Source organism: Pipistrellus hanaki (assembly GCF_964339955.1).
Source record: "Pipistrellus hanaki genome assembly, contig: scaffold_23, whole genome shotgun sequence".
NCBI classification, from domain to species: domain Eukaryota; kingdom Metazoa; phylum Chordata; class Mammalia; order Chiroptera; family Vespertilionidae; genus Pipistrellus; species Pipistrellus hanaki.
Window position 1 is genome coordinate 5,984,133 of NW_028182304.1, and position 24,700 is coordinate 6,008,832.

Here is a 24,700-nt window from a genome sequence, read left to right on the forward strand (position 1 = left end):
CTATTTCAATGGTATTCTGACTTGTATAACACACATTTACCACTCTAGAGTCCTTTAGGGAAAGAATATAGGATTCATACAGTGTTTCATGTGATCTTAACTCGAATTAAGGATTTCCCTTATCTTAGCTACCTTTTCTACACTAAGAACTGACTTGGAGAATCTCTTTCAGCTGTTCTAAAAGAGTTCTCATCTGTTTACAGTCATTTTCTCTGAATTATCCATGTTTTCATGTAGTTTCCTATATTCTGCCTTCTGGTCCAAGTATAAGCTTTGCCCACTTTATCAAACAACTTCCTCCACACTGTTATGAACTGAGGCAGCTTGGGAACATTGTCTCTCAACTGTTTTATAGAGTGTAGTACTACATTTCAGTGAAGTGTAAGGCTTTCCAAAGCTGCCCAACGTGTTTCTTTCTCTATTTCAATGGTATTCTGACTTGTATAACACACATTTACCACTCTAGAGTCCTTTAAGTAAAGAATATAGGATTGATACAGTGTTTCATGTGATCTTAACTCAATTTAGGATTTCCCATATCTTAGCTACCTTTTCTATACTAACAACTGACTTGAAGAATCTCTTTCGGCTGTTCTAAATGAGTTCTCATCTTTTTACAGTCATTTTCTCTGAATTATCCATGTTTTCATGTAGTTTCCTATATTCTGCCTTCTTGTCCAAGTATAACCTTTGCCCACTTCATCAAACAACTTCCTACACACTGTTATGAACTGAGGCAGCTTGGGAACATTGTCTCTCAACTGTGTTATAGAGTGTAGTTCAACATTTCAGTGAAGTGTAAGGCTTTCCAAAGCTGCCGAACGTGTTCCTTTCTCTATTTCAATGGTATTCTGACTTGTATAACACACATTTACCACTCTAGAGTCCTTTAGGGAAAGAATATAGGATTCATACAGTGTTTCATGTGATCTTAACTCGAATTAAGGATTTCCCTTATCTTAGCTACCTTTTCTACACTAAGAACTGACTTGGAGAATCTCTTTCAGCTGTTCTAAACGAGTTCTCATCTGTTTACAGTCATTTTCTCTGAATTATCCATGTTTTCATGTAGTTTCCTATATTCTGCCTTCTGGTCCAAGTGTAAGCTTTGCCCACTTTATCAAACAACTTCCTACACACTGTTATGAACTGAGGCAGCTTGGGAACATTGTCTCTCAACTGTGTTATAGAGTGTAGTACTACATTTCAGTGAAGTGTAAGGCTTTCCAAAGCTGCCGAACGTGTTTCTTTCTCTATTTCAATGGTATTCTGACTTGTATAACACACATTTACCACTCTAGAGTCCTTTAAGTAAAGAATATAGGATTGATACAGTGTTTCATGTGATCTTAACTCAATTTAGGATTTCCCATATCTTAGCTACCTTTTCTATACTAACAACTGACTTGAAGAATCTCTTTCAGCTGTTCTAAATGAGTTCTCATCTTTTTACAGTCATTTTCTCTGAATTATCCATGTTTTCATGTAGTTTCCTATATTCTGCCTTCCGGTCCAAGTATAAGCTTTGCCCACTTTATCAAACAACTTCCTCCACACTGTTATGAACTGAGGCAGCTTGGGAACATTGTCTCTCAACTGTGTTATAGAGTGTAGTACAACATTTCAGTGAAGTGTAAGGCTTTCCAAAGCTGCCGAACGTGTTCCTTTCTCTATTTCAATGGTATTCTGACTTGTATAACACACATTTACCACTCTAGAGTCCTTTAGGGGAAGAATATAGGATTCATACAGTGTTTCATGTGATCTTAACTCGAATTAAGGATTTCCCTTATCTTAGCTACCTTTTCTACACTAAGAACTGACTTGGAGAATCTCTTTCAGCTGTTCTAAACGAGTTCTCATCTGTTTACAGTCATTTTCTCTGAATTATCCATGTTTTCATGTAGTTTCCTATATTCTGCCTTCTGGTCCAAGTGTAAGCTTTGCCCACTTTATCAAACAACTTCCTACACACTGTTATGAACTGAGGCAGCTTGGGAACATTGTCTCTCAACTGTGTTATAGAGTGTAGTACTACATTTCAGTGAAGTGTAAGGCTTTCCAAAGCTGCCGAACGTGTTTCTTTCTCTATTTCAATGGTATTCTGACTTGTATAACACACATTTACCACTCTAGAGTCCTTTAAGTAAAGAATATAGGATTGATACAGTGTTTCATGTGATCTTAACTCAATTTAGGATTTCCCATATCTTAGCTACCTTTTCTATACTAACAACTGACTTGAAGAATCTCTTTCAGCTGTTCTAAATGAGTTCTCATCTTTTTACAGTCATTTTCTCTGAATTATCCATGTTTTCGTGTAGTTTCCTATATTCTGCCTTCTTGTCCAAGTATAACCTTTGCCCACTTCATCAAACAACTTCCTACACACTGTTATGAACTGAGGCAGCTTGGGAACATTGTCTCTCAACTGTGTTATAGAGTGTAGTACAACATTTCAGTGAAGTGTAAGGCTTTCCAAAGCTTCCCAACGTGTTCCTTTCTCTATTTCAATGGTATTCTGACTTGTATAACACACATTTACCACTCTAGAGTCCTTTAGGGAAAGAATATAGGATTCATACAGTGTTTCATGTGATCTTAACTCGAATTAAGGATTTCCCTTATCTTAGCTACCTTTTCTACACTAAGAACTGACTTGGAGAATCTCTTTCAGCTGTTCTAAAAGAGTTCTCATCTGTTTACAGTCATTTTCTCTGAATTATCCATGTTTTCATGTAGTTTCCTATATTCTGCCTTCTGGTCCAAGTATAAGCTTTGCCCACTTTATCAAACAACTTCCTCCACACTGTTATGAACTGAGGCAGCTTGGGAACATTGTCTCTCAACTGTTTTATAGAGTGTAGTACTACATTTCAGTGAAGTGTAAGGCTTTCCAAAGCTGCCCAACGTGTTTCTTTCTCTATTTCAATGGTATTCTGACTTGTATAACACACATTTACCACTCTAGAGTCCTTTAAGTAAAGAATATAGGATTGATACAGTGTTTCATGTGATCTTAACTCAATTTAGGATTTCCCATATCTTAGCTACCTTTTCTATACTAACAACTGACTTGAAGAATCTCTTTCGGCTGTTCTAAATGAGTTCTCATCTTTTTACAGTCATTTTCTCTGAATTATCCATGTTTTCATGTAGTTTCCTATATTCTGCCTTCTTGTCCAAGTATAACCTTTGCCCACTTCATCAAACAACTTCCTACACACTGTTATGAACTGAGGCAGCTTGGGAACATTGTCTCTCAACTGTGTTATAGAGTGTAGTTCAACATTTCAGTGAAGTGTAAGGCTTTCCAAAGCTGCCGAACGTGTTCCTTTCTCTATTTCAATGGTATTCTGACTTGTATAACACACATTTACCACTCTAGAGTCCTTTAGGGAAAGAATATAGGATTCATACAGTGTTTCATGTGATCTTAACTCGAATTAAGGATTTCCCTTATCTTAGCTACCTTTTCTACACTAAGAACTGACTTGGAGAATCTCTTTCAGCTGTTCTAAACGAGTTCTCATCTGTTTACAGTCATTTTCTCTGAATTATCCATGTTTTCATGTAGTTTCCTATATTCTGCCTTCTGGTCCAAGTGTAAGCTTTGCCCACTTTATCAAACAACTTCCTACACACTGTTATGAACTGAGGCAGCTTGGGAACATTGTCTCTCAACTGTGTTATAGAGTGTAGTACTACATTTCAGTGAAGTGTAAGGCTTTCCAAAGCTGCCGAACGTGTTTCTTTCTCTATTTCAATGGTATTCTGACTTGTATAACACACATTTACCACTCTAGAGTCCTTTAAGTAAAGAATATAGGATTGATACAGTGTTTCATGTGATCTTAACTCAATTTAGGATTTCCCATATCTTAGCTACCTTTTCTATACTAACAACTGACTTGAAGAATCTCTTTCAGCTGTTCTAAATGAGTTCTCATCTTTTTACAGTCATTTTCTCTGAATTATCCATGTTTTCGTGTAGTTTCTTATATTCTGCCTTCTTGTCCAAGTATAACCTTTGCCCACTTCATCAAACAACTTCCTACACACTGTTATGAACTGAGGCAGCTTGGGAACATTGTCTCTCAACTGTGTTATAGAGTGTAGTACAACATTTCAGTGAAGTGTAAGGCTTTCCAAAGCTTCCCAACGTGTTCCTTTCTCTATTTCAATGGTATTCTGACTTGTATAACACACATTTACCACTCTAGAGTCCTTTAGGGAAAGAATATAGGATTCATACAGTGTTTCATGTGATCTTAACTCGAATTAAGGATTTCCCTTATCTTAGCTACCTTTTCTACACTAAGAACTGACTTGGAGAATCTCTTTCAGCTGTTCTAAAAGAGTTCTCATCTGTTTACAGTCATTTTCTCTGAATTATCCATGTTTTCATGTAGTTTCCTATATTCTGCCTTCTGGTCCAAGTATAAGCTTTGCCCACTTTATCAAACAACTTCCTCCACACTGTTATGAACTGAGGCAGCTTGGGAACATTGTCTCTCAACTGTTTTATAGAGTGTAGTACTACATTTCAGTGAAGTGTAAGGCTTTCCAAAGCTGCCCAACGTGTTTCTTTCTCTATTTCAATGGTATTCTGACTTGTATAACACACATTTACCACTCTAGAGTCCTTTAAGTAAAGAATATAGGATTGATACAGTGTTTCATGTGATCTTAACTCAATTTAGGATTTCCCATATCTTAGCTACCTTTTCTATACTAACAACTGACTTGAAGAATCTCTTTCGGCTGTTCTAAATGAGTTCTCATCTTTTTACAGTCATTTTCTCTGAATTATCCATGTTTTCATGTAGTTTCCTATATTCTGCCTTCTTGTCCAAGTATAACCTTTGCCCACTTCATCAAACAACTTCCTACACACTGTTATGAACTGAGGCAGCTTGGGAACATTGTCTCTCAACTGTGTTATAGAGTGTAGTACTACATTTCAGTGAAGTGTAAGGCTTTCCAAAGCTGCCGAACGTGTTTCTTTCTCTATTTCAATGGTATTCTGACTTGTATAACACACATTTACCACTCTAGAGTCCTTTAAGTAAAGAATATAGGATTGATACAGTGTTTCATGTGATCTTAACTCAATTTAGGATTTCCCATATCTTAGCTACCTTTTCTATACTAACAACTGACTTGAAGAATCTCTTTCAGCTGTTCTAAATGAGTTCTCATCTTTTTACAGTCATTTTCTCTGAATTATCCATGTTTTCATGTAGTTTCCTATATTCTGCCTTCCGGTCCAAGTATAAGCTTTGCCCACTTTATCAAACAACTTCCTCCACACTGTTATGAACTGAGGCAGCTTGGGAACATTGTCTCTCAACTGTGTTATAGAGTGTAGTACAACATTTCAGTGAAGTGTAAGGCTTTCCAAAGCTGCCGAACGTGTTCCTTTCTCTATTTCAATGGTATTCTGACTTGTATAACACACATTTACCACTCTAGAGTCCTTTAGGGGAAGAATATAGGATTCATACAGTGTTTCATGTGATCTTAACTCGAATTAAGGATTTCCCTTATCTTAGCTACCTTTTCTACACTAAGAACTGACTTGGAGAATCTCTTTCAGCTGTTCTAAACGAGTTCTCATCTGTTTACAGTCATTTTCTCTGAATTATCCATGTTTTCATGTAGTTTCCTATATTCTGCCTTCTGGTCCAAGTGTAAGCTTTGCCCACTTTATCAAACAACTTCCTACACACTGTTATGAACTGAGGCAGCTTGGGAACATTGTCTCTCAACTGTGTTATAGAGTGTAGTACTACATTTCAGTGAAGTGTAAGGCTTTCCAAAGCTGCCGAACGTGTTTCTTTCTCTATTTCAATGGTATTCTGACTTGTATAACACACATTTACCACTCTAGAGTCCTTTAAGTAAAGAATATAGGATTGATACAGTGTTTCATGTGATCTTAACTCAATTTAGGATTTCCCATATCTTAGCTACCTTTTCTATACTAACAACTGACTTGAAGAATCTCTTTCAGCTGTTCTAAATGAGTTCTCATCTTTTTACAGTCATTTTCTCTGAATTATCCATGTTTTCGTGTAGTTTCCTATATTCTGCCTTCTTGTCCAAGTATAACCTTTGCCCACTTCATCAAACAACTTCCTACACACTGTTATGAACTGAGGCAGCTTGGGAACATTGTCTCTCAACTGTGTTATAGAGTGTAGTACAACATTTCAGTGAAGTGTAAGGCTTTCCAAAGCTTCCCAACGTGTTCCTTTCTCTATTTCAATGGTATTCTGACTTGTATAACACACATTTACCACTCTAGAGTCCTTTAGGGAAAGAATATAGGATTCATACAGTGTTTCATGTGATCTTAACTCGAATTAAGGATTTCCCTTATCTTAGCTACCTTTTCTACACTAAGAACTGACTTGGAGAATCTCTTTCAGCTGTTCTAAAAGAGTTCTCATCTGTTTACAGTCATTTTCTCTGAATTATCCATGTTTTCATGTAGTTTCCTATATTCTGCCTTCTGGTCCAAGTATAAGCTTTGCCCACTTTATCAAACAACTTCCTCCACACTGTTATGAACTGAGGCAGCTTGGGAACATTGTCTCTCAACTGTTTTATAGAGTGTAGTACTACATTTCAGTGAAGTGTAAGGCTTTCCAAAGCTGCCCAACGTGTTTCTTTCTCTATTTCAATGGTATTCTGACTTGTATAACACACATTTACCACTCTAGAGTCCTTTAAGTAAAGAATATAGGATTGATACAGTGTTTCATGTGATCTTAACTCAATTTAGGATTTCCCATATCTTAGCTACCTTTTCTATACTAACAACTGACTTGAAGAATCTCTTTCGGCTGTTCTAAATGAGTTCTCATCTTTTTACAGTCATTTTCTCTGAATTATCCATGTTTTCATGTAGTTTCCTATATTCTGCCTTCTTGTCCAAGTATAACCTTTGCCCACTTCATCAAACAACTTCCTACACACTGTTATGAACTGAGGCAGCTTGGGAACATTGTCTCTCAACTGTGTTATAGAGTGTAGTTCAACATTTCAGTGAAGTGTAAGGCTTTCCAAAGCTGCCGAACGTGTTCCTTTCTCTATTTCAATGGTATTCTGACTTGTATAACACACATTTACCACTCTAGAGTCCTTTAGGGAAAGAATATAGGATTCATACAGTGTTTCATGTGATCTTAACTCGAATTAAGGATTTCCCTTATCTTAGCTACCTTTTCTACACTAAGAACTGACTTGGAGAATCTCTTTCAGCTGTTCTAAACGAGTTCTCATCTGTTTACAGTCATTTTCTCTGAATTATCCATGTTTTCATGTAGTTTCCTATATTCTGCCTTCTGGTCCAAGTGTAAGCTTTGCCCACTTTATCAAACAACTTCCTACACACTGTTATGAACTGAGGCAGCTTGGGAACATTGTCTCTCAACTGTGTTATAGAGTGTAGTACTACATTTCAGTGAAGTGTAAGGCTTTCCAAAGCTGCCGAACGTGTTTCTTTCTCTATTTCAATGGTATTCTGACTTGTATAACACACATTTACCACTCTAGAGTCCTTTAAGTAAAGAATATAGGATTGATACAGTGTTTCATGTGATCTTAACTCAATTTAGGATTTCCCATATCTTAGCTACCTTTTCTATACTAACAACTGACTTGAAGAATCTCTTTCAGCTGTTCTAAATGAGTTCTCATCTTTTTACAGTCATTTTCTCTGAATTATCCATGTTTTCGTGTAGTTTCTTATATTCTGCCTTCTTGTCCAAGTATAACCTTTGCCCACTTCATCAAACAACTTCCTACACACTGTTATGAACTGAGGCAGCTTGGGAACATTGTCTCTCAACTGTGTTATAGAGTGTAGTACAACATTTCAGTGAAGTGTAAGGCTTTCCAAAGCTTCCCAACGTGTTCCTTTCTCTATTTCAATGGTATTCTGACTTGTATAACACACATTTACCACTCTAGAGTCCTTTAGGGAAAGAATATAGGATTCATACAGTGTTTCATGTGATCTTAACTCGAATTAAGGATTTCCCTTATCTTAGCTACCTTTTCTACACTAAGAACTGACTTGGAGAATCTCTTTCAGCTGTTCTAAAAGAGTTCTCATCTGTTTACAGTCATTTTCTCTGAATTATCCATGTTTTCATGTAGTTTCCTATATTCTGCCTTCTGGTCCAAGTATAAGCTTTGCCCACTTTATCAAACAACTTCCTCCACACTGTTATGAACTGAGGCAGCTTGGGAACATTGTCTCTCAACTGTTTTATAGAGTGTAGTACTACATTTCAGTGAAGTGTAAGGCTTTCCAAAGCTGCCCAACGTGTTTCTTTCTCTATTTCAATGGTATTCTGACTTGTATAACACACATTTACCACTCTAGAGTCCTTTAAGTAAAGAATATAGGATTGATACAGTGTTTCATGTGATCTTAACTCAATTTAGGATTTCCCATATCTTAGCTACCTTTTCTATACTAACAACTGACTTGAAGAATCTCTTTCGGCTGTTCTAAATGAGTTCTCATCTTTTTACAGTCATTTTCTCTGAATTATCCATGTTTTCATGTAGTTTCCTATATTCTGCCTTCTTGTCCAAGTATAACCTTTGCCCACTTCATCAAACAACTTCCTACACACTGTTATGAACTGAGGCAGCTTGGGAACATTGTCTCTCAACTGTGTTATAGAGTGTAGTTCAACATTTCAGTGAAGTGTAAGGCTTTCCAAAGCTGCCGAACGTGTTCCTTTCTCTATTTCAATGGTATTCTGACTTGTATAACACACATTTACCACTCTAGAGTCCTTTAGGGAAAGAATATAGGATTCATACAGTGTTTCATGTGATCTTAACTCGAATTAAGGATTTCCCTTATCTTAGCTACCTTTTCTACACTAAGAACTGACTTGGAGAATCTCTTTCAGCTGTTCTAAACGAGTTCTCATCTGTTTACAGTCATTTTCTCTGAATTATCCATGTTTTCATGTAGTTTCCTATATTCTGCCTTCTGGTCCAAGTGTAAGCTTTGCCCACTTTATCAAACAACTTCCTACACACTGTTATGAACTGAGGCAGCTTGGGAACATTGTCTCTCAACTGTGTTATAGAGTGTAGTACTACATTTCAGTGAAGTGTAAGGCTTTCCAAAGCTGCCGAACGTGTTTCTTTCTCTATTTCAATGGTATTCTGACTTGTATAACACACATTTACCACTCTAGAGTCCTTTAAGTAAAGAATATAGGATTGATACAGTGTTTCATGTGATCTTAACTCAATTTAGGATTTCCCATATCTTAGCTACCTTTTCTATACTAACAACTGACTTGAAGAATCTCTTTCAGCTGTTCTAAATGAGTTCTCATCTTTTTACAGTCATTTTCTCTGAATTATCCATGTTTTCATGTAGTTTCCTATATTCTGCCTTCCGGTCCAAGTATAAGCTTTGCCCACTTTATCAAACAACTTCCTCCACACTGTTATGAACTGAGGCAGCTTGGGAACATTGTCTCTCAACTGTGTTATAGAGTGTAGTACAACATTTCAGTGAAGTGTAAGGCTTTCCAAAGCTGCCGAACGTGTTCCTTTCTCTATTTCAATGGTATTCTGACTTGTATAACACACATTTACCACTCTAGAGTCCTTTAGGGAAAGAATATAGGATTCATACAGTGTTTCATGTGATCTTAACTCGAATTAAGGATTTCCCTTATCTTAGCTACCTTTTCTACACTAAGAACTGACTTGGAGAATCTCTTTCAGCTGTTCTAAAAGAGTTCTCATCTGTTTACAGTCATTTTCTCTGAATTATCCATGTTTTCATGTAGTTTACTATATTCTGGCTTCCGGTCCAAGTATAAGCTTTGCCCACTTTATCAAACAACTTCCTACACACTGTTATGAACTGAGGCAGCTTGGGAACTTTGTCTCTCAACTGTGTTATAGAGTGTAGTACAACATTTCAGTGAAGTGTAAGGCTTTCCAAAACTGCCGAACGTGTTTCTTTCTCTATTTCAATGGTATTCTGACTTGTATAACACACATTTACCACTCTAGAGTCATTTAAGTAAAGAATATAGGATTCATACAGTGTTTCATGTGATCTTAACTCGAATTAAGGATTTCCCTTATCTTAGCTACCTTTTCTATACTAACAACTGACTTGAAGAATCTCTTTCAGCTGTTCTAAACGAGTTCTCATCTGTTTATAGTCATTTTCTCTGAATTATACATGTTTTCATGTAGTTTCCTATATTCTGCCTTCTGGTCCAAGTATAAGCTTTGCCCACTTTATCAAACAACTTCCTACACACTGTTATGAACTGAGGCAGCTTGGGAACATTGTCTCTCTCAACTGTGTTATAGAGTGTAGTTCAACATTTCAGTGAAGTGTAAGGATTTCCAAAGCTGCCGAACGTGTTCCTTTCTCTATTTCAATGGTATTCTGATTTGTATAACACACATTTCCCACTCTAGAGTCCTTTAGGGAAAGAATATAGGATTCATACAGTGTTTCATGTGATCTTATCTCGAATTAAGGATTTCCCTTATCTTAGCTACCTTTTCTACACTAAGAACTGACTTGGAGAATCTCTTTCAGCTGTTCTAAACGAGTTCTCATCTGTTTACAGTCATTTTCTCTGAATTATCCATGTTTTCATGTAGTTTCCTATATTCTGCCTTCTGGTCCAAGTGTAAGCTTTGCCCAGTTTATCAAACAACTTCCTACACACTGTTATGAACTGAGGCAGCTTGGGAACATTGTCTCTCAACTGTGTTATAGAGTGTAGTACTACATTTCAGTGAAGTGTAAGGCTTTCCAAAGCTGCCCAACGTGTTTCTTTCTCTATTTCAATGGTATTCTGACTTGTATAACACACATTTACCACTCTAGAGTCCTTTAAGTAAAGAATATAGGATTGATACAGTGTTTCATGTGTTCTTAACTCAATTTAGGATTTACCATATCTTGGCTACCTTTTCTATACTAACAACTGACTTGAAGAATCTCTTTCAGCTGTTCTAAATGAGTTCTCATCTTTTTACAGTCATTTTATCTGAATTATCCATGTTTTCATGTAGTTTCCTATATTATGCCTTCTTGTCCAAGTATAACCTTTGCCCACTTCATCAAACAACTTCCTACACACTGTTATGAACTGAGGCAGCTTGGGAACATTGTCTCTCAACTGTGTTATAGAGTGTAGTTCAACATTTTAGTGAAGTGTAAGGATTTCCAAAGCTGCCGAACGTGTTCCTTTCTCTATTTCAATGGTATTCTGATTTGTATAACACACATTTACCACTCTAGAGTCCTTTAGGGAAAGAATATAGGATTCATACAGTGTTTCATGTGATCTTAACTAGAATTAAGGATTTCCCTTATCTTAGCTACCTTTTCTACACTAAGAACAGACTTGGAGAATCTCTTTCAGCTGTTCTAAACGAGTTCTCATCTGTTTACAGTCATTTTCTCTGAATTATCCATGTATTCATGTAGTTTCCTATATTCTGCCTTCTGGTCCAAGTGTAAGCTTTGCCCACTTTATCAAACAACTTCCTACACACTGTTATGAACTGAGGCAGCTTGGGAACATTGTCTCTCAACTGTGTTATAGAGTGTAGTACTACATTTCAGTGAAGTGTAAGGCTTTCCAAAGCTGCCCAACGTGTTTCTTTCTCTATTTCAATGGTATTCTGACTTGTATAACACACATTTACCACTCTAGAGTCCTTTAAGTAAAGAATATAGGATTGATACAGTGTTTCATGTGATCTTAACTCAATTTAGGATTTCCCATATCTTGGCTACCTTTTCTATACTAACAACTGACTTGAAGAATCTCTTTCAGCTGTTCTAAATGAGTTCTCATCTTTTTACAGTCATTTTCTCTGAATTATCCATGTTTTCATGTAGTTTCCTATATTCTGCCTTCTTGTCCAAGTATAACCTTTGCCCACTTCATCAAACAACTTCCTACACACTGTTATGAACTGAGGCAGCTTGGGAAAATTGTCTCTCAACTGTGTTATAGAGTGTAGTTCAACATTTCAGTGAAGTGTAAGGATTTCCAAAGCTGCGGAACGTGTTCCTTTCTCTATTTCAATGGTATTCTGACTTGTATAACACACATTTACCACTCTAGAGTCCTTTAGGGGAAGAATATAGGATTCATACAGTGTTTCATGTGATCTTAACTCGAATTAAGGATTTCCCTTATCTTAGCTACCTTTTCTACACTAAGAACTGACTTGGAGAATCTCTTTCAGCTGTTCTAAACGAGTTCTCATCTGTTTACAGTCATTTTCTCTGAATTATCCATGTTTTCATGTAGTTTCCTATATTCTGCCTTCTGGTCCAAGTGTAAGCTTTGCCCACTTTATCAAACAACTTCCTACACACTGTTATGAACTGAGGCAGCTTGGGAACATTGTCTCTCAACTGTGTTATAGAGTGTAGTACTACATTTCAGTGAAGTGTAAGGCTTTCCAAAGCTGCCGAACGTGTTTCTTTCTCTATTTCAATGGTATTCTGACTTGTATAACACACATTTACCACTCTAGAGTCCTTTAAGTAAAGAATATAGGATTGATACAGTGTTTCATGTGATCTTAACTCAATTTAGGATTTCCCATATCTTAGCTACCTTTTCTATACTAACAACTGACTTGAAGAATCTCTTTCAGCTGTTCTAAATGAGTTCTCATCTTTTTACAGTCATTTTCTCTGAATTATCCATGTTTTCGTGTAGTTTCCTATATTCTGCCTTCTTGTCCAAGTATAACCTTTGCCCACTTCATCAAACAACTTCCTACACACTGTTATGAACTGAGGCAGCTTGGGAACATTGTCTCTCAACTGTGTTATAGAGTGTAGTACAACATTTCAGTGAAGTGTAAGGCTTTCCAAAGCTTCCCAACGTGTTCCTTTCTCTATTTCAATGGTATTCTGACTTGTATAACACACATTTACCACTCTAGAGTCCTTTAGGGAAAGAATATAGGATTCATACAGTGTTTCATGTGATCTTAACTCGAATTAAGGATTTCCCTTATCTTAGCTACCTTTTCTACACTAAGAACTGACTTGGAGAATCTCTTTCAGCTGTTCTAAAAGAGTTCTCATCTGTTTACAGTCATTTTCTCTGAATTATCCATGTTTTCATGTAGTTTCCTATATTCTGCCTTCTGGTCCAAGTATAAGCTTTGCCCACTTTATCAAACAACTTCCTCCACACTGTTATGAACTGAGGCAGCTTGGGAACATTGTCTCTCAACTGTTTTATAGAGTGTAGTACTACATTTCAGTGAAGTGTAAGGCTTTCCAAAGCTGCCCAACGTGTTTCTTTCTCTATTTCAATGGTATTCTGACTTGTATAACACACATTTACCACTCTAGAGTCCTTTAAGTAAAGAATATAGGATTGATACAGTGTTTCATGTGATCTTAACTCAATTTAGGATTTCCCATATCTTAGCTACCTTTTCTATACTAACAACTGACTTGAAGAATCTCTTTCGGCTGTTCTAAATGAGTTCTCATCTTTTTACAGTCATTTTCTCTGAATTATCCATGTTTTCATGTAGTTTCCTATATTCTGCCTTCTTGTCCAAGTATAACCTTTGCCCACTTCATCAAACAACTTCCTACACACTGTTATGAACTGAGGCAGCTTGGGAACATTGTCTCTCAACTGTGTTATAGAGTGTAGTTCAACATTTCAGTGAAGTGTAAGGCTTTCCAAAGCTGCCGAACGTGTTCCTTTCTCTATTTCAATGGTATTCTGACTTGTATAACACACATTTACCACTCTAGAGTCCTTTAGGGAAAGAATATAGGATTCATACAGTGTTTCATGTGATCTTAACTCGAATTAAGGATTTCCCTTATCTTAGCTACCTTTTCTACACTAAGAACTGACTTGGAGAATCTCTTTCAGCTGTTCTAAACGAGTTCTCATCTGTTTACAGTCATTTTCTCTGAATTATCCATGTTTTCATGTAGTTTCCTATATTCTGCCTTCTGGTCCAAGTGTAAGCTTTGCCCACTTTATCAAACAACTTCCTACACACTGTTATGAACTGAGGCAGCTTGGGAACATTGTCTCTCAACTGTGTTATAGAGTGTAGTACTACATTTCAGTGAAGTGTAAGGCTTTCCAAAGCTGCCGAACGTGTTTCTTTCTCTATTTCAATGGTATTCTGACTTGTATAACACACATTTACCACTCTAGAGTCCTTTAAGTAAAGAATATAGGATTGATACAGTGTTTCATGTGATCTTAACTCAATTTAGGATTTCCCATATCTTAGCTACCTTTTCTATACTAACAACTGACTTGAAGAATCTCTTTCAGCTGTTCTAAATGAGTTCTCATCTTTTTACAGTCATTTTCTCTGAATTATCCATGTTTTCATGTAGTTTCCTATATTCTGCCTTCCGGTCCAAGTATAAGCTTTGCCCACTTTATCAAACAACTTCCTCCACACTGTTATGAACTGAGGCAGCTTGGGAACATTGTCTCTCAACTGTGTTATAGAGTGTAGTACAACATTTCAGTGAAGTGTAAGGCTTTCCAAAGCTGCCGAACGTGTTCCTTTCTCTATTTCAATGGTATTCTGACTTGTATAACACACATTTACCACTCTAGAGTCCTTTAGGGGAAGAATATAGGATTCATACAGTGTTTCATGTGATCTTAACTCGAATTAAGGATTTCCCTTATCTTAGCTACCTTTTCTACACTAAGAACTGACTTGGAGAATCTCTTTCAGCTGTTCTAAACGAGTTCTCATCTGTTTACAGTCATTTTCTCTGAATTATCCATGTTTTCATGTAGTTTCCTATATTCTGCCTTCTGGTCCAAGTGTAAGCTTTGCCCACTTTATCAAACAACTTCCTACACACTGTTATGAACTGAGGCAGCTTGGGAACATTGTCTCTCAACTGTGTTATAGAGTGTAGTACTACATTTCAGTGAAGTGTAAGGCTTTCCAAAGCTGCCGAACGTGTTTCTTTCTCTATTTCAATGGTATTCTGACTTGTATAACACACATTTACCACTCTAGAGTCCTTTAAGTAAAGAATATAGGATTGATACAGTGTTTCATGTGATCTTAACTCAATTTAGGATTTCCCATATCTTAGCTACCTTTTCTATACTAACAACTGACTTGAAGAATCTCTTTCAGCTGTTCTAAATGAGTTCTAATCTTTTTACAGTCATTTTCTCTGAATTATCCATGTTTTCGTGTAGTTTCCTATATTCTGCCTTCTTGTCCAAGTATAACCTTTGCCCACTTCATCAAACAACTTCCTACACACTGTTATGAACTGAGGCAGCTTGGGAACATTGTCTCTCAACTGTGTTATAGAGTGTAGTACAACATTTCAGTGAAGTGTAAGGCTTTCCAAAGCTTCCCAACGTGTTCCTTTCTCTATTTCAATGGTATTCTGACTTGTATAACACACATTTACCACTCTAGAGTCCTTTAGGGAAAGAATATAGGATTCATACAGTGTTTCATGTGATCTTAACTCGAATTAAGGATTTCCCTTATCTTAGCTACCTTTTCTACACTAAAAACTGACTTGGAGAATCTCTTTCAGCTGTTCTAAAAGAGTTCTCATCTGTTTACAGTCATTTTCTCTGAATTATCCATGTTTTCATGTAGTTTCCTATATTCTGCCTTCTGGTCCAAGTATAAGCTTTGCCCACTTTATCAAACAACTTCCTCCACACTGTTATGAACTGAGGCAGCTTGGGAACATTGTCTCTCAACTGTTTTATAGAGTGTAGTACTACATTTCAGTGAAGTGTAAGGCTTTCCAAAGCTGCCCAACGTGTTTCTTTCTCTATTTCAATGGTATTCTGACTTGTATAACACACATTTACCACTCTAGAGTCCTTTAAGTAAAGAATATAGGATTGATACAGTGTTTCATGTGATCTTAACTCAATTTAGGATTTCCCATATCTTAGCTACCTTTTCTATACTAACAACTGACTTGAAGAATCTCTTTCGGCTGTTCTAAATGAGTTCTCATCTTTTTACAGTCATTTTCTCTGAATTATCCATGTTTTCATGTAGTTTCCTATATTCTGCCTTCTTGTCCAAGTATAACCTTTGCCCACTTCATCAAACAACTTCCTACACACTGTTATGAACTGAGGCAGCTTGGGAACATTGTCTCTCAACTGTGTTATAGAGTGTAGTTCAACATTTCAGTGAAGTGTAAGGCTTTCCAAAGCTGCCGAACGTGTTCCTTTCTCTATTTCAATGGTATTCTGACTTGTATAACACACATTTACCACTCTAGAGTCCTTTAGGGAAAGAATATAGGATTCATACAGTGTTTCATGTGATCTTAACTCGAATTAAGGATTTCCCTTATCTTAGCTACCTTTTCTACACTAAGAACTGACTTGGAGAATCTCTTTCAGCTGTTCTAAACGAGTTCTCATCTGTTTACAGTCATTTTCTCTGAATTATCCATGTTTTCATGTAGTTTCCTATATTCTGCCTTCTGGTCCAAGTGTAAGCTTTGCCCACTTTATCAAACAACTTCCTACACACTGTTATGAACTGAGGCAGCTTGGGAACATTGTCTCTCAACTGTGTTATAGAGTGTAGTACTACATTTCAGTGAAGTGTAAGGCTTTCCAAAGCTGCCGAACGTGTTTCTTTCTCTATTTCAATGGTATTCTGACTTGTATAACACACATTTACCACTCTAGAGTCCTTTAAGTAAAGAATATAGGATTGATACAGTGTTTCATGTGATCTTAACTCAATTTAGGATTTCCCATATCTTAGCTACCTTTTCTATACTAACAACTGACTTGAAGAATCTCTTTCAGCTGTTCTAAATGAGTTCTCATCTTTTTACAGTCATTTTCTCTGAATTATCCATGTTTTCGTGTAGTTTCTTATATTCTGCCTTCTTGTCCAAGTATAACCTTTGCCCACTTCATCAAACAACTTCCTACACACTGTTATGAACTGAGGCAGCTTGGGAACATTGTCTCTCAACTGTGTTATAGAGTGTAGTACAACATTTCAGTGAAGTGTAAGGCTTTCCAAAGCTTCCCAACGTGTTCCTTTCTCTATTTCAATGGTATTCTGACTTGTATAACACACATTTACCACTCTAGAGTCCTTTAGGGAAAGAATATAGGATTCATACAGTGTTTCATGTGATCTTAACTCGAATTAAGGATTTCCCTTATCTTAGCTACCTTTTCTACACTAAGAACTGACTTGGAGAATCTCTTTCAGCTGTTCTAAAAGAGTTCTCATCTGTTTACAGTCATTTTCTCTGAATTATCCATGTTTTCATGTAGTTTCCTATATTCTGCCTTCTGGTCCAAGTATAAGCTTTGCCCACTTTATCAAACAACTTCCTCCACACTGTTATGAACTGAGGCAGCTTGGGAACATTGTCTCTCAACTGTTTTATAGAGTGTAGTACTACATTTCAGTGAAGTGTAAGGCTTTCCAAAGCTGCCCAACGTGTTTCTTTCTCTATTTCAATGGTATTCTGACTTGTATAACACACATTTACCACTCTAGAGTCCTTTAAGTAAAGAATATAGGATTGATACAGTGTTTCATGTGATCTTAACTCAATTTAGGATTTCCCATATCTTAGCTACCTTTTCTATACTAACAACTGACTTGAAGAATCTCTTTCGGCTGTTCTAAATGAGTTCTCATCTTTTTACAGTCATTTTCTCTGAATTATCCATGTTTTCATGTAGTTTCCTATATTCTGCCTTCTTGTCCAAGTATAACCTTTGCCCACTTCATCAAACAACTTCCTACACACTGTTATGAACTGAGGCAGCTTGGGAACATTGTCTCTCAACTGTGTTATAGAGTGTAGTTCAACATTTCAGTGAAGTGTAAGGCTTTCCAAAGCTGCCGAACGTGTTCCTTTCTCTATTTCAATGGTATTCTGACTTGTATAACACACATTTACCACTCTAGAGTCCTTTAGGGAAAGAATATAGGATTCATACAGTGTTTCATGTGATCTTAACTCGAATTAAGGATTTCCCTTATCTTAGCTACCTTTTCTACACTAAGAACTGACTTGGAGAATCTCTTTCAGCTGTTCTAAACGAGTTCTCATCTGTTTACAGTCATTTTCTCTGAATTATCCATGTTTTCATGTAGTTTCCTATATTCTGCCTTCTGGTCCAAGTGTAAGCTTTGCCCACTTTATCAAACAACTTCCTACACACTGTTATGAACTGAGGCAGCTTGGGAACATTGTCTCTCAACTGTGTTATAGAGTGTAGTACTACATTTCAGTGAAGTGTAAGGCTTTCCAAAGCTGCCGAACGTGTTTCTTTCTCTATTTCAATGGTATTCTGACTTGTATAACACACATTTACCACTCTAGAGTCCTTTAAGTAAAGAATATAGGATTGATACAGTGTTTCATGTGATCTTAACTCAATTTAGGATTTCCCATATCTTAGCTACCTTTTCTATACTAACAACTGACTTGAAGAATCTCTTTCAGCTGTTCTAAATGAGTTCTCATCTTTTTACAGTCATTTTCTCTGAATTATCCATGTTTTCATGTAGTTTCCTATATTCTGCCTTCCGGTCCAAGTATAAGCTTTGCCCACTTTATCAAACAACTTCCTCCACACTGTTATGAACTGAGGCAGCTTGGGAACATTGTCTCTCAACTGTGTTATAGAGTGTAGTACAACATTTCAGTGAAGTGTAAGGCTTTCCAAAGCTGCCGAACGTGTTCCTTTCTCTATTTCAATGGTATTCTGACTTGTATAACACACATTTACCACTCTAGAGTCCTTTAGGGAAAGAATATAGGATTCATACAGTGTTTCATGTGATCTTAACTCGAATTAAGGATTTCCCTTATCTTAGCTACCTTTTCTACACTAAGAACTGACTTGGAGAATCTCTTTCAGCTGTTCTAAAAGAGTTCTCATCTGTTTACAGTCATTTTCTCTGAATTATCCATGTTTTCATGTAGTTTACTATATTCTGGCTTCCGGTCCAAGTATAAGCTTTGCCCACTTTATCAAACAACTTCCTACACACTGTTATGAACTGAGGCAGCTTGGGAACTTTGTCTCTCAACTGTGTTATAGAGTGTAGTACAACATTTCAGTGAAGTGTAAGGCTTTCCAAAACTGCCGAACGTGTTTCTTTCTCTATTTCAATGGTATTCTGACTTGTATAACACACATTTACCACTCTAGAGTCATTTAAGTAAAGAATATAGGATTCATACAGTGTTTCATGTGATCTTAACTCGAATTAAGGATTTCCCTTATCTTAGCTACCTTTTCTATACTAACAACTGACTTGAAGAATCTCTTTCAGCTGTTCTAAACGAGTTCTCATCTGTTTATAGTCATTTTCTCTGAATTATACATGTTTTCATGTAGTTTCCTATATTCTGCCTTCTGGTCCAAGTATAAGCTTTGCCCACTTTATCAAACAACTTCCTACACACTGTTATGAACTGAGGCAGCTTGGGAACATTGTCTCTCTCAACTGTGTTATAGAGTGTAGTTCAACATTTCAGTGAAGTGTAAGGATTTCCAAAGCTGCCGAACGTGTTCCTTTCTCTATTTCAATGGTATTCTGATTTGTATAACACACATTTCCCACTCTAGAGTCCTTTAGGGAAAGAATATAGGATTCATACAGTGTTTCATGTGATCTTATCTCGAATTAAGGATTTCCCTTATCTTAGCTACCTTTTCTACACTAAGAACTGACTTGGAGAATCTCTTTCAGCTGTTCTAAACGAGTTCTCATCTGTTTACAGTCATTTTCTCTGAATTATCCATGTTTTCATGTAGTTTCCTATATTCTGCCTTCTGGTCCAAGTGTAAGCTTTGCCCAGTTTATCAAACAACTTCCTACACACTGTTATGAACTGAGGCAGCTTGGGAACATTGTCTCTCAACTGTGTTATAGAGTGTAGTACTACATTTCAGTGAAGTGTAAGGCTTTCCAAAGCTGCCCAACGTGTTTCTTTCTCTATTTCAATGGTATTCTGACTTGTATAACACACATTTACCACTCTAGAGTCCTTTAAGTAAAGAATATAGGATTGATACAGTGTTTCATGTGTTCTTAACTCAATTTAGGATTTACCATATCTTGGCTACCTTTTCTATACTAACAACTGACTTGAAGAATCTCTTTCAGCTGTTCTAAATGAGTTCTCATCTTTTTACAGTCATTTTATCTGAATTATCCATGTTTTCATGTAGTTTCCTATATTATGCCTTCTTGTCCAAGTATAACCTTTGCCCACTTCATCAAACAACTTCCTACACACTGTTATGAACTGAGGCAGCTTGGGAACATTGTCTCTCAACTGTGTTATAGAGTGTAGTTCAACATTTTAGTGAAGTGTAAGGATTTCCAAAGCTGCCGAACGTGTTCCTTTCTCTATTTCAATGGTATTCTGATTTGTATAACACACATTTACCACTCTAGAGTCCTTTAGGGAAAGAATATAGGATTCATACAGTGTTTCATGTGATCTTAACTAGAATTAAGGATTTCCCTTATCTTAGCTACCTTTTCTACACTAAGAACAGACTTGGAGAATCTCTTTCAGCTGTTCTAAACGAGTTCTCATCTGTTTACAGTCATTTTCTCTGAATTATCCATGTATTCATGTAGTTTCCTATATTCTGCCTTCTGGTCCAAGTGTAAGCTTTGCCCACTTTATCAAACAACTTCCTACACACTGTTATGAACTGAGGCAGCTTGGGAACATTGTCTCTCAACTGTGTTATAGAGTGTAGTACTACATTTCAGTGAAGTGTAAGGCTTTCCAAAGCTGCCCAACGTGTTTCTTTCTCTATTTCAATGGTATTCTGACTTGTATAACACACATTTACCACTCTAGAGTCCTTTAAGTAAAGAATATAGGATTGATACAGTGTTTCATGTGTTCTTAACTCAATTTAGGATTTACCATATCTTGGCTACCTTTTCTATACTAACAACTGACTTGAAGAATCTCTTTCAGCTGTTCTAAATGAGTTCTCATCTTTTTACAGTCATTTTATCTGAATTATCCATGTTTTCATGTAGTTTCCTATATTATGCCTTCTTGTCCAAGTATAACCTTTGCCCACTTCATCAAACAACTTCCTACACACTGTTATGAACTGAGGCAGCTTGGGAACATTGTCTCTCAACTGTGTTATAGAGTGTAGTTCAACATTTTAGTGAAGTGTAAGGATTTCCAAAGCTGCCCAACGTGTTTCTTTCTCTATTTCAATGGTATTCTGATTTGTATAACACACATTTACCACTCTAGAGTCCTTTAGGGAAAGAATATAGGATTCATACAGTGTTTCATGTGATCTTAACTAGAATTAAGGATTTCCCTTATCTTAGCTACCTTTTCTACACTAAGAACAGACTTGGAGAATCTCTTTCAGCTGTTCTAAACGAGTTCTCATCTGTTTACAGTCATTTTCTCTGAATTATCCATGTATTCATGTAGTTTCCTATATTCTGCCTTCTGGTCCAAGTGTAAGCTTTGCCCACTTTATCAAACAACTTCCTACACACTGTTATGAACTGAGGCAGCTTGGGAACATTGTCTCTCAACTGTGTTATAGAGTGTAGTACTACATTTCAGTGAAGTGTAAGGCTTTCCAAAGCTGCCCAACGTGTTTCTTTCTCTATTTCAATGGTATTCTGACTTGTATAACACACATTTACCACTCTAGAGTCCTTTAAGTAAAGAATATAGGATTGATACAGTGTTTCATGTGATCTTAACTCAATTTAGGATTTCCCATATCTTGGCTACCTTTTCTATACTAACAACTGACTTGAAGAATCTCTTTCAGCTGTTCTAAATGAGTTCTCATCTTTTTACAGTCATTTTCTCTGAATTATCCATGTTTTCATGTAGTTTCCTATATTCTGCCTTCTTGTCCAAGTATAACCTTTGCCCACTTCATCAAACAACTTCCTACACACTGTTATGAACTGAGGCAGCTTGGGAAAATTGTCTCTCAACTGTGTTATAGAGTGTAGTTCAACATTTCAGTGAAGTGTAAGGATTTCCAAAGCTGCGGAACGTGTTCCTTTCTCTATTTCAATGGTATTCTGACTTGTATAACACACATTTACCACTCTAGAGTCCTTTAGAGGAAGAATATAGGATTCATACAGTGTTTCATGTGATCTTAACTCGAATTAAGGATTTCCCTTATCTTAGCTACCTTTTCTACACTAAGAACTGACTTGGAGAATCTCTTTCAGCTGTTCTAAACGAGTTCTCATCTGTTTACAGTCATTTTCTCTGAATTATCCATGTTTTCATGTAGTTTCCTATATTCTGCCTTCTGGTCCAAGTGTAAGCTTTGCCCACTTTATCAAACAACTTCCTACACACTGTTATGAACTGAGGCAGCTTGGGAACATTGTCTCTCAACTGTGTTATAGAGTGTAGTACTACATTTCAGTGAAGTGTAAGGCTTTCCAAAGCTGCCGAACGTGTTTCTTTCTCTATTTCAATGGTATTCTGACTTGTATAACACACATTTACCACTCTAGAGTCCTTTAAGTAAAGAATATAGGATTGATACAGTGTTTCATGTGATCTTAACTCAATTTAGGATTTCCCATATCTTAGCTACCTTTTCTATACTAACAACTGACTTGAAGAATCTCTTTCAGCTGTTCTAAATGAGTTCTCATCTTTTTACAGTCATTTTCTCTGAATTATCCATGTTTTCGTGTAGTTTCCTATATTCTGCCTTCTTGTCCAAGTATAACCTTTGCCCACTTCATCAAACAACTTCCTACACACTGTTATGAACTGAGGCAGCTTGGGAACATTGTCTCTCAACTGTGTTATAGAGTGTAGTACAACATTTCAGTGAAGTGTAAGGCTTTCCAAAGCTTCCCAACGTGTTCCTTTCTCTATTTCAATGGTATTCTGACTTGTATAACACACATTTACCACTCTAGAGTCCTTTAGGGAAAGAATATAGGATTCATACAGTGTTTCATGTGATCTTAACTCGAATTAAGGATTTCCCTTATCTTAGCTACCTTTTCTACACTAAGAACTGACTTGGAGAATCTCTTTCAGCTGTTCTAAAAGAGTTCTCATCTGTTTACAGTCATTTTCTCTGAATTATCCATGTTTTCATGTAGTTTCCTATATTCTGCCTTCTGGTCCAAGTATAAGCTTTGCCCACTTTATCAAACAACTTCCTCCACACTGTTATGAACTGAGGCAGCTTGGGAACATTGTCTCTCAACTGTTTTATAGAGTGTAGTACTACATTTCAGTGAAGTGTAAGGCTTTCCAAAGCTGCCCAACGTGTTTCTTTCTCTATTTCAATGGTATTCTGACTTGTATAACACACATTTACCACTCTAGAGTCCTTTAAGTAAAGAATATAGGATTGATACAGTGTTTCATGTGATCTTAACTCAATTTAGGATTTCCCATATCTTAGCTACCTTTTCTATACTAACAACTGACTTGAAGAATCTCTTTCGGCTGTTCTAAATGAGTTCTCATCTTTTTACAGTCATTTTCTCTGAATTATCCATGTTTTCATGTAGTTTCCTATATTCTGCCTTCTTGTCCAAGTATAACCTTTGCCCACTTCATCAAACAACTTCCTACACACTGTTATGAACTGAGGCAGCTTGGGAACATTGTCTCTCAACTGTGTTATAGAGTGTAGTTCAACATTTCAGTGAAGTGTAAGGCTTTCCAAAGCTGCCGAACGTGTTCCTTTCTCTATTTCAATGGTATTCTGACTTGTATAACACACATTTACCACTCTAGAGTCCTTTAGGGAAAGAATATAGGATTCATACAGTGTTTCATGTGATCTTAACTCGAATTAAGGATTTCCCTTATCTTAGCTACCTTTTCTACACTAAGAACTGACTTGGAGAATCTCTTTCAGCTGTTCTAAACGAGTTCTCATCTGTTTACAGTCATTTTCTCTGAATTATCCATGTTTTCATGTAGTTTCCTATATTCTGCCTTCTGGTCCAAGTGTAAGCTTTGCCCACTTTATCAAACAACTTCCTACACACTGTTATGAACTGAGGCAGCTTGGGAACATTGTCTCTCAACTGTGTTATAGAGTGTAGTACTACATTTCAGTGAAGTGTAAGGCTTTCCAAAGCTGCCGAACGTGTTTCTTTCTCTATTTCAATGGTATTCTGACTTGTATAACACACATTTACCACTCTAGAGTCCTTTAAGTAAAGAATATAGGATTGATACAGTGTTTCATGTGATCTTAACTCAATTTAGGATTTCCCATATCTTAGCTACCTTTTCTATACTAACAACTGACTTGAAGAATCTCTTTCAGCTGTTCTAAATGAGTTCTCATCTTTTTACAGTCATTTTCTCTGAATTATCCATGTTTTCATGTAGTTTCCTATATTCTGCCTTCCGGTCCAAGTATAAGCTTTGCCCACTTTATCAAACAACTTCCTCCACACTGTTATGAACTGAGGCAGCTTGGGAACATTGTCTCTCAACTGTGTTATAGAGTGTAGTACAACATTTCAGTGAAGTGTAAGGCTTTCCAAAGCTGCCGAACGTGTTCCTTTCTCTATTTCAATGGTATTCTGACTTGTATAACACACATTTACCACTCTAGAGTCCTTTAGGGGA